The sequence below is a fragment of the Ursus americanus genome, chromosome 5, assembly GCF_024610735.1.
Source record: "Ursus americanus isolate L20-20 chromosome 5, mUrsAme1.1.p, whole genome shotgun sequence".
Classification (NCBI taxonomy): domain Eukaryota; kingdom Metazoa; phylum Chordata; class Mammalia; order Carnivora; family Ursidae; genus Ursus; species Ursus americanus.
This window is the reverse complement of record NC_142131.1, coordinates 40429983-40444620: the sequence shown is the minus strand read 5'-3', so window position 1 is coordinate 40444620 and position 14638 is coordinate 40429983. Positions and strand designations below refer to the sequence as shown.

Genomic DNA, 14638 nt, shown 5'->3' with positions numbered 1-14638 from the left:
ATACTGAAAATTATGTGACTCTGCAGTAAAAAAAAAAAAATGATCAAAGAATTAAATTAACTCCAAAGAGTTGTTTCCAGAAAATAATTTTCTGATGATATTCTCAGAAATGTTGGAATAGCTCTGATGAAAGTGTTTGTATTTCATTTAAGAAAAAAGTCCTGAGGGTCAAAACAACTGTGAGAGGAAAATATCCTCTGTGAGATTTCTCAGGTAGCCACCACTCCTCAGGCTTCCAGTTTCAATGCTTTATTGTTTTTTTTAATGATTGATTGATTGATTGATTTTAGAGAGTGTGTGTGTGTGTGTGTGTGAGAATGGGGAGGGGCAGAGGAAGAGGGAGAGAGAATGTCAAACAGACTCCATGCTGAGCGTGGAGTCCAACTCGGGGCTCCATCTCACGACCCTGAGATCATGACCTGGGCTAAAACCAAGAGTTGGATGCTCAACTGACTGAGCCACCCTGGCTCACCTTAATGCTTTATCGTTTTTGAGCAGATACAGGATCTCCTAGGGTTCTAACACCCTCTCCTACATCTAAATACCATGTACTCAGTGAATGACTAGCTGGTTGCTAAGGTCGAAGCTTACTAGAAGGCATGAAGGTTCACAGACACTCTTACCACTTCCAAGGGAATTCAGACTTTAAAAGCAACCTACGCGTCACAGCACACCCATTCAGATGGCTACTCTCAAATAACAACCACCACCACAACCCACCAACCAAGCAGAAAACAGCACGTGTTGGCGAGGGTGTGGAGAAGTTGAAAGGCTTGTACACTATGCAGCCACTATGGAAGACAGTACGGCAGTTGCATTCAAAAATTAATAGAATTAGCATGGGATCCAGTGATCCCACCTCAGAGTATACATCCAAAAGAATTGAAAGCAGGGGCTCAAAGAGATATTTGCACACTCATGTTCATAGCGGCATTATTCACAAGAGCTAAGAGGGAGAAGCAACCCAACTGTCCATCAACAGATGAATGGATGAATGGATAAACAAACTGAGATGGATGGATGGATGGATGGATAGATAGATAGATAGATAGATAGATAGATAGATAGATAGATAGATAGATGGTGTTAGATTTTTCAGCCTTAAAAAGGAGGTCCGATCACTTGCTACAGCATGGACGAACCTGGAGGACATTACTAAGTGAAATAAGCCAACCACAAAAGGACAAATACTGTATGATTCCACTGTACGTGGAATGGAAAGAGGTCAAACTCATAGAAACAAAGTAGAACGGTGTTTGCCAGGGGCTGGGCAGAGAGAGAAGTAGGGGCTTGTTTAACGCGTGTAGAGTTTCAGTCTCGAGAGAGGGAAAGCTCCAGAGCTCTGTTGCACAGCAAAGACTACTTAAGTCTAATGAACTGTACACTTAAAAATGATAAAGATGGTAAATTTTGTGTTTTTCACCACAAGTTAAAAGAAATCAAGCTACATGAATTTGTAATGGGTAGAACTTAAATAGGGTGGACAATTTAGGAAGTTGAGGCAACAGCCCAAAAAAGTGTTTCTCCAACTTTTCCATGACATTCTTTTCAGGTCAGAGCAAAATAAATCCAATTGGAGCAGAAACTTCATGAAAGTCTTGTGCTTTGTCTGTAAAATAGGATAAATTTTGCCTATCACTTCATAGTTTATAAACTTCAGATTTTATTTTTGTATAGAAATAACATTGTAATTACTAGTGCAAGGGAGAGTCTGTGTTTCTTTGAGTACAGCTCCCTGCGGGATCATAGGCTTTTATGCAAGTCAGTGCAAAAATAAGGAAATTTAAGCCTGCATGGAAAAGGAGACTTATGCTAATTTATATAAGACAAAAACGTAGAGATTGTAAAAATTGCAAACTTTTCTCCTCCCGATCGTCTGTGCTAATGACACCCCAAAGAGAGTCATTGTATATACCCTGTAGTTTTATGCTGTCACCCTCCTAAAGCTACGGATATTCCAGCCGAGAAGAATATGCCAATGTTTGAAGCCACAGTGTCTGGGCAGAACCACCAGGCTTCAGGACTTAGAGCCTCCATGAGAGAGAAGATTCCCCTTTCCCACTGCCCTCTCTCTAAGCCAGGGTTCCTGAAGAGAGAGTTTCTGGTCACTTCCCTGGAAGGAGAACCAAGACATTCCAGTTTTGCCACCAGTCATGCGGGCTGCTGGAAGGAACACTGAACCTTTGGAGCACCCTCCACACCTCTGTCTGGCCAACTCCTACGTGGACCTCAGCCCTCTGCTGGGGCGTCAGCTTCTGGAGAGGCCGGGTCCGCCCGCCTAGCCGCCCTGCCGCACTAGCTCTCTGGGCCCCGTCGGAAGTGCAGGGCTTAGACTGTGTGTGGCAGGATCCCAGTGCTGGCTGAGCTCACACGCTTTGGGTGATGCAAGGACACGGCCACGAGAAGGCCGCATCAGCCAGGCAGTTCCACAGTCGCGCCGCGGGGGGGCCGGGAACCCTGGGGAGAAACTAATGGTAAAAACAGACTTCCCCTGAGAGAAGGGACCTTTGGCTCCTTCTTCCTATGATGATGCCAGACTCACAGTTCAGCTCCTCTCTCTCTCTCTGGACTCCCTGCTTCTGCTTCTGACCCGTTCACCTGCCACCTCCATTTCTGTTTCTCCCTGCTTTTACTCTGGTCCTGCAGTTTTCTGGGTTTCTCACGCTGGAAATGTCCATGACAGGTCATCGGTTGGGTAAGTCGAGTCCACTGTTGGGCAGAATGACAATAGGAGGCCTCCCCAGAGGCCCTGCGAAGCCTGAAGATGGTTCCTCTTGGCCGGGTTGCAGACTTGCGGCAGGTCGGTCATGGCCAAGTAACAGGGTTGCGTGACAGGAAGCCTGGCTCACGAGCAATGACAGCCTTTGCTGCTTTGCTCAGAAAGCGGTTTGTGCACACTTCCATTAGTGCATATTTCGTGCTGTAACCGAATTGTTTTTCCACATGCCCAGTTCCCTACAAAACTAGAAACCCGGGCCAGTAACGGCGGTCTCCCATCTTTGCACCTCAAACCCCTAGCGCAGCACCTGCTACGTAGTAGACTCTCAGTACAAGTGTGGTGACAGGAAGTGAAATCTAGGTGGAATCAGAAAACCGGAATTCAGGGTCTGATTTTGCCAGCTCATCGCTCTGTGAACTAGGGTCAATTTTGTAATCTTTCCAAACCTCCCTTTTGTCTTCTGCTAAAAGATACTGTTGTGATTAAATATTAAATGAAATGTGGACGTACCTAGCACAGGGCTTGGCCCACAGTTGCTCTGTGTTTACTCCATATTACATGTTATAGTTAAGTTCATCATATTCATATAATACAATATTGTAATGTAATTATATTAAAATATATAATTACCTAATTATTAAGGTATGCTAATATTTATTAATATGTAATATCTAATTATATAATAAAATTGATGCATAAGTTATATAATCAATATATAATATTATATATTTTTTCTCTGTTTATATCACTGCCATGTGTTGTAATTATGTCCAAATATATCTTCTCTCCCAATCAGAGGGTAAATTTGAAGGAGGGGATCTGTGTCTCACTTTAACCTTTGCACCACCACCTCACCCCATATTTCTGCACTAAGTAAGTAATATGAATGAATGGTGTGTGTTTGGGGGGGGACAATGGATTTGAAGATGGAATTTGTTTAAAATCTCCAGATCTTAACAGTTTTCAAGAGTTAAAAACAAGCAGGACATAGGAAGCATCACCAATAAATTATGGTCAAGCTTCAGTTTCACTAACTCTGGGTGCCTAACAATCTTCTAACGGCCGAATGGAAACAAGGCTGACCGTGATCGTTTTCCAGTGTGTGTCTCCACCTGCTGTATTTACTGGAAAGCAGCGGAAGCATTCCTTCTAATATTAAGTTTTTCGAGCACATATCCCTGGGCAACCTCAGCCCCGCGTTGGGCACATGTACCTGCACATTTCCACAGGCACCGCTAGGGGGCAGGCCCTTCCTCCAGATGCACGCCTGAGCTGGGCGTGCAAGTCTTGAGGAAAAAAATAAAAGAACGTGCCACTCTCATTAGGTTTGTTTCTAAGTGGAAAAATACATGTGGGCATGTCCAGATTTGTATTGTGTTCCCTTAATTAATTATGCAATCTTTCGGCTCACCTTTCCTTTTGTTTTCTATTTCCTTGTTCAGGTTTTTCTCCTTGGGATGGTAACAAATAAACCTTTTATTCATTTATTTATTTTTAGAGGCTTGACCCACAAAAATAAATCAAGATGAGGTAACACAAGCAAACACCGCATAATTTAGTTGATGAAGGTGAAAAAGCTGAGGCTTCATTTGGGTTTGTCATTTTTCAAACAATTTTTTTTTTAAGAAGAGGTTTAATTTCCCTAATTGTTCATATTTTGCTGGCTTGGCCAGATGGGAAAGGGGGAAGGGGATTGGCACAAAGAAGAAAACTAAGACTCAGGGTGTGAGTGTGTGTGTGTGTGTTTGTACAGATGTGAGAGAGTGTGTGTAAGGGTGGTAGAAGGACAGGCCAAGCAGCTGTTGAGGGGTACTTTGGTCCCAGGTCACACTGGCCTGTGAGCTTTATGGGGCCACCAGCAATGGTCCTGGACTCTAGCTCCCTGTTAGCCTTAGAGCAGTCACTCTGCTCACATCTCAGTTGCCTTGTCGAGAATGTGAGAAATGTATACTAAAAGATCTTCTAATTTAAATAGGAGCCTGTGTTGTGGGAGAGAAAACATGGGAGGAGAGTTGGAAATGCGGGATGAATATGCATGGAGAATTCTGAGAATAACCATTACAAAGAAACAACTGAACAAACCAACAAAGACGCTCTGAAGCTGGAAGTTTCTTCCAGCCAGCTTGACTGTGGAGACAGCACCTTCACGCAGACTTCCTTTTGAAATAGTTCCCCACGCGGCTGGAGCTCCCAACCACTGCGCTGCCTTCTGTCCCACTCTCTACTGCCCCGGGGAGACAGGTAGGTCCCAGGAAGGTATCTGAACCATCAAGCGAAGACGCAGCAATGGCGAGGTGGGCTAGTCTTGGCCAGACGAGAGAGGAGCAATCTCCAATCCTAAATGACAGACTAACAAAATTCTCAACCAGAACTGACTCATGCCTAGTTAGAGCAGTGGTTAAAACAAATAATGTTCCCCCGGGGGTGGTACTGCTACCCTTCCATGGCTGGTGTAAGCTCAGTTGCCTGAGTGAGTGTTGGCTTTTTATAACTTTTGGAAAATGCCACTCTTTTTATTTTTCCTCCACAGTTGCAATTACTCTAATCTTATAGAACTCTAATAATCAGCTGGGCTGTGGGTTCAGAGCCATTACTGCTGTCTGACTTCATAATAGCCAATTAATTACTACTTACCAAGTTTCAATTACTTTTTATCTTAATATGTCTGAGAGTTCTCTCCAGATAATCACTGAAGGAGTCTCCACCCCCTTTGGTTGCTCCCATGAAATTATCTCTATGATGAGCATGAAAGATTGTTACTTTGCCTGTAACAAATCTATATTCAAAGTACTGTACTTTAAATTTGTTACATCTGCAATTTCCAGCAGCCACCACTAGGGGATGCTGCTAAATTCTTAACTGGTGATTCTCAAAGTCTGGGTCACAAAATGCAGATTTCTAGGCTTAGTAGAATCAGAATCTTTGGGGTAAGAGATTGGGAAATCTGTCTTTTTAATAAGTTTCTTGAGTGAATTTGAGACAAGAAAAGTTCCGCAGCAGTAATAAGTGCTTCTTAACTAGTGTAAGTTCCCTGAACTCCTTCCACAAAAGAAAATCATTATTTAGAAAATTAAGTCAACCTTGATTAAAAACACAGCTGTGGGAGCTCCTGGGTGGTTCCGTCTGTCAAGTGTCAGACTTGATTTCAGCTCCGGTCATGATCTCAGGGTCGTGAGATCGAGTCCCAGAAAGGGCTCCGCACTCAGCATGGCGCCTGCGTGTCCCTCTCCCTCCCCCTCTGCTCCCTCCAGTTCTGCTTCTTTCTCTCTCTCTCTCTCTCTCTCTCTCCCTCAAATAAATAAATAAATCTTAAAAGCAAACAAACAAAAGCAAAAAAAACCCCACAAGTGTAAGTATCCATCTACGGTGTATCCATGTCAACCTTTTGGCTGGAACTCTCCCACACTGAACTGCCCTCTGTCGGCCTCTCCAGGCCACCAGCGTCCCTTAGCAACACCATTGCAATAGCTAGCCAGTTTCCTTCCTTCATTTCCCCTGGAATCAACTCTCCACATGGCAGCGAGAGTGATCTTTAAAAAAAAATAATAATTCTGTCATCTCACTCGCCTGCGCAGAGCCTTCTGTTTACTACCCATCACCGTCAGAATAAAATACAAATTTCTTATCATGGCCTACGAGGCCCTATATGAACGGGCGCCCGACCAGCCCCTCCCCCCTTGCCGTTCTTCAAGTAAACCTTTGGACCTTTGAGCTTGCTCTTCCTACTGCTTTGCCTCAGATCTTCATAGCTGGCTCCTTCCTCATTTCTTGTACATTTCTGCTCAGATGTCACCTCCTCAGAGGGTTTTTTTCACAGCCTGTTATCAGTCTTACCCATGGTGGCTGGGGTCCCAGGAGAGACTGGGCTGTCAGAAGGAGACAGACCAGGATAGGCGCTTTTGCAGTCACCAGGCTGGAGCATAGTACATGTTTCTTGAATGAAGTAATGGAAAGCTTTAAGCTAAATCTCCGTGCAAACTGAGAAAATATGAAAATACTAAGTGTAGTTGTAAATTGGGGCCCTCTCTTCATTATCTCAACTATTCAATGGCTTTTTAATGAAGGTTTCTGTACGCCTCAACTTTAACACAACCTTCCCTTCCATTGTTTCCTAGGAGTGGTTTTCAGTAGGGGTTTGGGGAGAGACACATCCTTCTAAAAAAAGCACTTCAGAATTTTCAAGGACCAAGGGATCAATGAAGTTTAAACTGTATGTTTAATACATTTCAAGTTAACATTTTAATTATTGAATTAATATCTTTACTATTTTTTAACTTAAAGCAAAAAAGGTTATTTCTTGGCTCACATAACTGAAGAGTCCAGGGTGCTATACCAGCTTCAGGCAGGGCTGGATCAAGGGGCATGAACATTGTCATCAGGACCCAAGTCTCTCCATCATTTGGCTCTACTTTCCTCTGCACTGGATAGCTTGACTACTAATATAAACTGAAGAAATCAGACTTCAACAAAATGTGGCTCTAACCCTCTTCTCTGTAGTTGAAGATGTTCGGTGTTGAGTCCCCCAGGTCCTCTCTCCACCCCTGTCCAGCCTGCCTGGTGGCCCAGGACACCGACCTTCATGGGTTGCCTCATATGGGTTCCACGGTCTGTGTGTTATTTGGGAATTTGGCCAATGGGAGTCATCAGTAGGAGATAAGAGAGTGAGAGAAAACAGGGTGGGTTATTCATTGTCCAGCTGTCTCCCTGTGGCCCTGCTTTCCTCTACCCAAGGACCCAAAGGGTCAGGCAGCCTTCTGCTAAACTCCAGCTCCCTCTGGGTTCCTGTGGCTGCCCCTACCCTTTGCCTCTTTAGGCCTGGCATGCTGATGGGTCCATGCGGTCCCTAGCTCTAGCATGTTTCCCTTCACCCTGCCTACACCTTGCTAGAGTCCCTGCATTCATCTTTCTCTGGTCACTCCATCTGCGTGAGCCATCTGTCCCTCACCAGACTCAGACTGACATGGCCTATGAGGGTTCTGTTGTCGCCGTTGTCTCTTTCTGGTGATAAACATGCCCAAGTTGCCTCAGTGATGGCATTCCAGTCTTTTCCTCTCATTGTCTCGTTCCCCTGATTTCCTTAGTTGTCCTCATCAATAGCTTCGCTAATGCCGACCTGCCCCTCTGTCAAAGCCAGCACCCCCTAGAAAGTCTAAACATTCAGCAGCTCTGTCCAGAGAGGGTCTCGGCCTTCATTTTCTTTCAGGATAGCTGTATCTTAAGCATAGAGAACTTTAAAAAAGACTCAGCTACAAAAGATTCTTAAAAAATGACTCTCCCACAACACCTGTCACCCTATTTATTCTCAACACCCCTTAAGCGACACTGCTTTAGGCAAGACGGGTTGTGTGAGCCTTTAACCAACAAATATCAGCAACTGGGAAGCCCATAAATAGCAGCAGAGAGGACAAACAGGATGACTCAGTAAGCCTTCTGAGTCAGACTGGCAGGGGCTGGCCTTGCCTCTTAATTACGGGGCACCAGACCCATTGTCTCTGAAGTCACCTCAGAGTCTCGCCTAACAAATATCAGCCATCCAGTTTCCTTTGAAGATGTGCAATCTTCCTCCTTCTACCTGCCATTAGAAAATAAAGTGCCTGAGCCAAGAGGCCTCGTGGGGGCTTGCAGTCTGTGTCCTCAGCAATTAACCCCTTTCTGAGATCAGCCGCCATCCATGCCATTGGCTGGTTCTGGTCCTGGCTTTGGCACCCTCAATTTGTGGGACCTCAAATACATCACCCCCCTGAATGTATCTCCTCTATCATGAGAGTAATAAACGTCACCTAGCTGTAGGGTTGTCGTGAAGATCAAAATTCATTTGGCCAAGTCTATAATGTTGTAGAAAAGGTAAAAGTATATTTGCTGTACGATACTCTAATGGTGAACATATGACGTCATACACCTGTCGGAACCCACAGAACAGGACAACACCAAGACGGAACCCTATGTAAACGAAGGTCTCTGTTTAATAATAATGTATCAGTATCGGTTCATCAACGATAACAAATACTATGCTAATGCAAGATGTTAATAATAGAAGAAACTGTGCACTCACTATCTGAATATGTAGACAGAAGCATCTACATGTATTTAGAGATCAATATCCCTAACGAATAGTACTTGAAATTTGAGCTACCTTGAATACAAATAAAATGCAGTGCGTTTGCATGCAGCTGGAGGGAAAAATAGACAAAGGGAAAGACTTCTTTGCTACCTATAACTGTAAGTAGGCATGGAAGCATCGATCTTTGGAATCTAACAGCTGGGCTCACTTTTCAAAACCACTCCCAATTTCAGGACACAAAATGTTTTGGTTGTACCCAAGAGGTTTATTTAGCTAAAGAATGTGGCCAAAGCAAGGAAGCAGCCATTAGGTTTTTCCGAGGATGAGAACACATCCTGTCTGGGGACACACACGCATGCCCCTACGCAGCGTGGGCCCCACAGCTGTCCTGTCCTGCTGCAAGGCCTGGGGGGGGGGGTGTAGAGCCCAGAGAGGGACCTGCTATGGGCAGAATGAGGATGGGCTATGCTGGAATGAGCCACTCCCTCCGAGAGTCTAAATGAGGATGAAGAATTTCTGAACCAACTAGAGACCCAAACCCATCCAAGAATAGAAGTTGGGAGGACAGGCACTTTTTAAGTTCCTTCCAGAGCAATCCAGATTAGAACGTTGTTTCTAAGGAGGCTTTGGATTCCCCTGGGAGAGCTCTGATTTCAGAGCCACTTTACTGCACAAAGAAGTATTCAATAAAATGTGCTGAATAAGTAAGAGTCAGTTTGAATGTGGAGAAGGCCGTGAGGCAAGGTCTCAAGCTTGTGTTGCCACAGGAGGGAGAGACATCTCAGTAGCCAGAGGTATCCAGTGAGAATATTAAGGTACCCAGACAAGAACAATGGCCAAGGAGGAAGATCACGTTGCCTGGTGGTTAGAGTGAGCATGGGCTCTCAGTAAAATAGATTTGAGTTCGAATCTCAGCCTCGTCACTTACTTGCTGACTGATCTGGGGCAAGTTAATGAACTTTGATGAGCCTCAGTTTTCTTACTGTAAAGTAAAACGAAAAAGCCCTAGCTTCTGTAGGGATTAAATGCAGTTCCACGTATAATATACTTAGCACCATTCCCACCACATAGTAAGTGCTCAATATGTTGTAGTCATTACACATGTCACATTTCTCTCCGACGTTGGCTTAAGAGTTATGAAGGAAATAGATAAGTGGGTCAGAGAAGAGATGAGGAAAGAGAGAAAGTTCAATTCTCCGATGACCTGATTAAATGTCTGTGGAAGAAGATAGTCTCAGCACGGTTCTATCAGACAAACTGAGTGGGTCTCTGCCCATACTTGGTAAAGGGATGTTTATCTTCTCAGCATGACTTTGAGATGATATGACCGTAAGGTGCTGGGGGAAACGTAAGGATGCGGTGTGACTGAATTTGGGGTAAGTGTTTTGCTTTGCAGGAGTTGTTTGGTTTTTGGAAGAGAAAGAGTGCTGTGCTGTGATTTATCATAAAACTAGCATTTTAACATCATTCTTCCTTTGTATTACTGTTTTAAATAAATTCAGGAAGGCTTCATTTTTTATAATATGTCCTTAGAAACAGGGTCGGAAACAGAACGGATATAACCCAACCTCCCACCTCATGTGCCCAGTAGAAGGGCAGACGGGCAGCCCCTCACCAAGCTCTGTGGGCCCTAACCTCCCACTTGCCTTAGTTCCTGTGTGCCATTCGGACACCCACTTCAGCACTTCCACTCTGTAGGACAAAAAGGAAAAGCCGAGCAGATTTTTATAAAATACAGTTATAAGATCAAGGGAATGGTTTTGAATGCATTTGCTTACTAATGGGAATTTTTACGAAAGGGAAATAAAAGAGAAATTAGTTCAGATTTCCCTAGACAGATGTTTTAAAGAAATCTGAGCCTTCCAAAGTGCCACCAAAAAGCTTTCCTATTCTGAGAAAAAATAAAAATAAAATTGTTGTTAGTTAAATGCTTAATGTTTATTATCACCAGTATATTAGCTTTAGAGCAAATTTACACCGCATTGGAGTTATATTTTCATGTTCCATGAGTGCATTTTATACATCATTTGTGTCCCTGGTGTAATCGAAGTAACAATACAATAGGCCCATTTTATAGAAGCTAGAGAACAATATTACTATTTTTTAAAATTTGTTTAGAAAGCGTACACTGTCATATCTTTAATAATATGTTGTTGGGTATTTGGCCGAATATCTCTGACCAAGCAATGCAATCTTTAACTATTACATGATTCCCATGAGAATAATTACTGTCACCGAGAGTGTGTGATGATTCAGTTTACAAAAGAGTACATTGTGGCCAGAGCCTGCTGGCCTTGAAGATGACATTCCCACGTGCTCAGGAGGGTCAGAACTAACTGAGTTACATCAGCTGTTTGTTGAAGGCAACCCACTGAAGTCTGATAACTGCCAAAAAATAAAAGGCAGAGTGTTTGCCTATGTTTCCTATATAAAGTTGTGTCAGATTAACAGATCAGGACAAAATAGGGGGCTACCATGTTGCTCCGAGGAAAAGCATATGAAAAAATGCTATTCTTGACCAACTTGGGCCCCTCACATGATGACATATAGGAGAATTTGCAATCTTCAAACTATGAGAAATGAGGGGGAGGGGCACAAAATAACAAGAAACCTCATTTGGTGTCAACTGATCATTGAAGGACAGTATTTGCTACTTCCCCTCTTTGCTAGTTTAACTGCAAATTCTATTTCCTGATGGATCCATCAAGACCATAGCATTTTTGCATTTGCTTTAGGGAGATCACGCATTGAGAAATATTTACTTATAAATCCCAAAACAATCCGATGGAGTAGTGAAAATGAAAGTATACAACATACATTAAGGTAACAGCTACTGACTTCCTCCTGCAAGAAAGTGGAGGTGCCACAAAGACTGGGAGCTTTGCATATTAGGACAACAGTAAGTGATTCCAAGTAGTTCTATACTCCCCGGGGAAAAGGATGACTTCACTTTCTGGGGAGGAGTTTATTTACACAGCATGAACAATCTGCTGAATTTTAATTCTGCCCTTTCTCAAAAAGAAGTTTGAGCTCTGCTTTTCAAAACAAGCCCAAGAAATAACAGATTGAAGGGGCCTGAAATATGAAAATTTTTCAGGTGGTTAGGAGGAATGTCCATATTAATAATCCTTCTGGAACTGATCTCATGGACTTTGAGCTCTTGATCAGGCAGCTCTTCCTCAAGCTAAAATGTCAGTGGCCCCTCAAACTCAGCCTGTGTTTGCCTCAAGCATGACACTAACTCTCACCTTGTCACAGAAACAAAAGCCAAAGGTGAATCCTGGGGACCCTCAGAACTCAGGGAATGACTCAGTATTGATTATGAGCTCTGTGGAGAAACCCAGCTGAACACAGGAAAACAAACAGGTGCCCGGTCAGGATTTAGGCTGATGGGATACTAAGAAATTGTTTTTTCTTTCTCCTCCGTAGATTTTCCGTTTTTGTTGTAATACATGCTTCATTCACAGGATATGGGACACCATGCCTGGAACGGCTCCCCAAAATGGTGTCTTTTCAATGTTGAGGTTGCCCAGAGATTTGTCCTCACTCTGTCATTTTCTTCAACAACATATTCTCCTTTGGTATTCTCATCCATTCCCCCTGAGTAATCTTATCCACAGTTCCAATTATTAACTATATTCAGTCAACACTCAAATCACGCTATCTCCCCACTGAGCACCAGTGCCATATATCCTACCCCTTGCTGGGCATGCTTCTTGCCCAGGCCCCTCGCACCAGCAAGGACCCCACCATCTCCCAGGCAGCAGCACCTCCATCCGGCAAATCACCTAAACCTGACACCTGAAGACCACCTTTGACTTTCTCTTCCTCCCATCCAATTCATGACCCAGTTCTCCCAATTTCACCTCTCAACTTCTCTTGACCTAGTCCACTCCCCTCCATGGCTATGGCCACCGCCTTGGTCAAGGAGGCCACCATCATTTCAAACCTGCGTTACTTTGCAGGCTTCCTGAGTGTACTTTTTTTTTTTTTAAGATTTTATTTATTTATTTGACAGAGAGAGACAGCCAGCAAGAGAGGGAACACAAGCAGGGGGAGTGGGAGAGGAGGAAGCAGGCTCCCAGCGGAAGAGCCTCATGTGGGGCTCGATCCCAGATCGCCAGGATCACGCCCTGAGCCGAAGGCAGACGCTTAATAGCTGTGCTACCCAGGCGCCCCTCAAATCTGATTTTTCTTACCCTCTTGCTCAAAACTTTCTCCCCATCACCCTTAGTCTAAAGCCAAATGCTTTTGTATGACCTGGCCCCTATTTACTGCTATAATTTCAGCCCTTGTACTCTGTAATCTAGACACTCTGGGTTACATGAAATCCCAGGTTGTCTCTTGCTTCCAGGCCTTTCTGCCATGTTTTTGCCTCAGTCTAGAAGGCCTGCCCCCTCCGCTCCCTAGGCCTACATCCCTAGCGCTGGCTAAATCTGTGGATCTTGGGAAACTCTTTCCCTCTGCACTAATTGGGACCCACAGTTCTACATGGCCTTCAAGTCAGAATATCTCAGCCACTGTATTTCAATTGTCTGTTAACTTCTTTCTCCTCCCACTAGATGATTAACTCCTTGAAGACTGGGATTTAGTCTTGTTCACACTTGTAACTTAGCGCCTAGCTTAGTCCCTGACACCTGGCGGGTGTTTGGTCATTAAAGAAAAATTTATGTCTTCCTTAACGTTTTTTTAGGTTTGTAGCTATGATTGAAAGTGAGAAGGGGTACCTGGATGGCACAGTCAGTGAAGCATTGACTCTTGCTTTCAGCTCAGGTCGTGATCTCAGAGTCCTGAGATCGAGCCCCACATCAGGCTCCACGTCTGGGTGTGGAGCCTGCTTGGGAGTCTCTCTCTCCGTCTCCCTCTGCCCCTCCCCCAGCTCGTACTTGCTCTCTCTCTCTCTCTCAAAATAAAATATTTTTTAAAAAATTGGAAGATAACATAAATGAACAAATAGTAAATAAATTAAAAGTTTCGATGTATGAGACCTACTGGCATCCATCTAACAATCATATTTTCTTTTTTCTTTTTTTCTTTTTTTTAGGATTTTGTTTATTTACTTGAGAGAGAACGAGAGCAAGCACGGGTAGGGGAAGAGGGAGAGGGAGAAAGAAGCAGACTCCCCGCTGAGCAGGACTCGATCCCAGGGCCCTGGGATCATGACCTGAGCCAAAGGTAGAAGCTTAACCAGCTGAGCCACACAGGCACCCCAAAGTCATACTTTCTGTAAGTAAATTTTTTCCTGTTCGATGTGAGGGAATTCAATTTATCAATGTTTCATAGTGTTAGAAGCGGAGAACCTTGACTTTCAGGTAGACAACACCTAAGGAAGTCTGATACCATCTTTGATGGCATAAGAGCCATCACGCTCCTGAGCTATTTGGGCAAGCGAGATTCTTCTTTATTACTTACCACCTCATCACAAGTGCCAGAAACCCAACTCAATTAACTTGGGGAAAAAACCCCACAAAACAGGGTGATTAGTTTATGGAATCCAAAAAAGGATTGAGTGACCAACACACAGAAAGGCTAGCCAGCCTATGAAGTCTCAGAAAGGACTGAAAACCAATATTCAAGAGCCGCTGGCCGTCCCTGTGACTCCAGTGTAGCTCTGTTCCCTGCAAAACCCTGCGTACCCCCCCACCAGCCCTCTCTGCACGGTGGGAAAATCGGGCTGGTCTGTTTTGGACTCCAGTTAAAGTCCACCATATCTTTTTATCTATAGAAAATCTGTGTAAGAATTTTTAAAAAGTGAAAATCGCCTATAATCCCATCACTAGTCATTAACATTTTGATATCTAATTTTCTCTACACGTGTGAATCTATATATATTTGTTATTTTTACAAAGTAATATTCA

General features: G+C 43.8%; 1 protein-coding gene and 1 long non-coding RNA gene across 2 annotated transcripts in view; both read left to right on the top strand.

The window, feature by feature from the left end:
* Nucleotides 1–3593, top strand: part of LOC148110083 (uncharacterized) — a 202159-nt gene extending 198566 nt beyond the window's left edge. Inside the window, exon 9 of the long non-coding RNA XR_015724500.1 lies at nucleotides 3516–3593. This is a non-coding gene — a long non-coding RNA (uncharacterized LOC148110083). The remainder of the gene's footprint in view (nucleotides 1–3515) is intronic.
* Nucleotides 3594–3608: 15 nt separating this feature from the next.
* KIF2A (kinesin family member 2A) overlaps nucleotides 3609–14638 on the top strand; it is a 130577-nt gene continuing 119547 nt past the window's right edge. The window contains exons 1-2 of the mRNA XM_087862129.1: nucleotides 3609–4960; nucleotides 13825–14006. The gene's annotated coding sequence lies outside the window, so the exon portion shown is untranslated. The remainder of the gene's footprint in view (nucleotides 4961–13824; nucleotides 14007–14638) is intronic.